Source organism: Belonocnema kinseyi, chromosome 5, assembly GCF_010883055.1.
Source record: "Belonocnema kinseyi isolate 2016_QV_RU_SX_M_011 chromosome 5, B_treatae_v1, whole genome shotgun sequence".
In the NCBI taxonomy this organism is placed as follows: domain Eukaryota; kingdom Metazoa; phylum Arthropoda; class Insecta; order Hymenoptera; family Cynipidae; genus Belonocnema; species Belonocnema kinseyi.
This window is the reverse complement of record NC_046661.1, coordinates 26,532,203-26,534,257: the sequence shown is the minus strand read 5'-3', so window position 1 is coordinate 26,534,257 and position 2,055 is coordinate 26,532,203.

The window sequence follows — 2,055 nt, the reverse complement described above, 5'->3', positions numbered from 1 at the left end:
AGGGTTATTTAAAAAAATTTTAAATACTTTAGAAATCTTTAAAAAAAATAAGTTGTAGGTGTTTCAAAAGGTTTTAAAGGATTTGAAAAATTTTAGAGAATTAAAAAAAATTGCAAGAAATTTTCAATTGATTACAGTAATTTAGAATGAAATTTTAAAGGATTTGATATATTTTAGGATATTTTATTAGATTTCAAGTAATTTTCAAATTATTTTAATAATTTAGTGTGAGCTTTTTAAGGAATTAAAATATTTCAGGGTATTTTTTAAATATTATATATATATAATTAAAAATTTGTCATAAGGACAACCGCAGGATTTCGCCGGGAGCGGGTGCTAATCTAAAAAATTGCACCCGCTTCCAGCGAAATCGCGGTAAAATTTCACCCATAACCACGTCTCACAACCGTGAGATAGGTGGTTACAGTCTGTAAGGGAATCAATACGACGATCCAGCAAAAGCCTCGTGCACCCTAAGAACACGCAGCGACCCAAGGACTATCGCCTCCTGCATTTTTGCCGCAAGTGTTTTAGCATATTGTTGACACGCAGGGATGCTTTTTAGGCCATTAGCAAGTGAAAGCTTGGCACCTCCAAGAGCGCCAATGATAAGGACAATTAGTTTAACAGAATATTCCGGGTAAAATCGTTGCAACTCCCTTATAAGGTCTCGATACCTCTCATTCTTTTCATCCTCCTTGGTTATGATGTTTTTGTCAGCTGGTGCCGAAAATTCGATAATAAACATGGTTCGCTTCTCGAAGTCAAGAAGAACCATGTCAGGCCTCGAGTGAGCAACAGAAACAATTGTCGAGAATATAAAGTTCTAGTATATGCGGCACTTTCCATTCTCGAGAATTGACTCAATTTCCCTAGGAGCATTTAGAGGAGCGATATTAAGGTTAATGCCGTAAGAGTGACAGAGATGGTAATAAAGCACTCCTAGTGCTGCATTGTGCCTTTGAATGTAGGTCGTTCCCGCGTGAGTTGGACAACTAGACAGCATGTGAGCGACCCCCTTGACGGCGTGAGATGTACAGTCGCGGAACGGAAGACTTAAGATGCATGCTTTTGTTCATGTGCAAAACCTTTCTTGTCCCGATATCAAGGGATCTGAGCTCGTTCTTCGTCCATGGAACTACTCCAAATGAATAGAGTTGTACCGGGACGGCAAGTATGATCGTTGCAGATACTTTGTTCTTCGCCGAAAATTCGGAAGCCCAAATCTGTCGGATGAGACGTTTGTATCTGCTTTGGAGAGTATCCTTTATAGATGTCACATCCTGAATGCGGCTCTGTGGCACGCCCAGGTATATATATTCGGTTCGGTTTTGATTCCTCTAGAATCAAACCGAAGGGCCTATGACGAAGCCACTGAATGCGTCCTCGGGTTGCGGATAGAGGGTCCCTGTACCAAGGGTTTCTGCTGAATATGGTTACAAAAATAAATAGGCAGTCAAGGACAATTGTCCAGGGATGGTCCCGAAGGAATTAACCCTAAGCGGAGGTGTGAAAACCGTGACGAAGGCACTTTAGGAAAACGTGGCTAGTTTGGTAATACTAGCACCATCTCTGGGTTAGTCTCGGGACTTATTGAACGATGTGTTAACAAGTTCACATTTCAGAGAGGTGTCTTTCAGGGCGACAGCATGAGCCCACTCCTCTTTTGCCTTACATTATTGCCACTATCTCTAGCACTGCGCCATTCCGACGGGTACTTGTGCGGCAAACCTGCAGATCGAAAGTACAAGGTCAATCATGTATTTTACATGGACGATCTTAAGATCTATGCTAAAAACAAAGAGCAACTACATCTAGCTCTAGGGATTGTCGAGCGATATACAAAGGAAATTGGAATGGAATTTGGGTTAGACAAATGCTCCAAGGATTATTTGAAGCGAGGAGAACTTAATGGCATCCCTGAAGATCCTGAGCTCGTTGATAGAAGCGCTTCACGACACCTTTGCGCTGGAGAGACTTATACATACCTGGGCGTGCCACAGAGCCGCATTCAGGATGTGACATCTATAAAGGATACTCTCCGAAGCAGATACA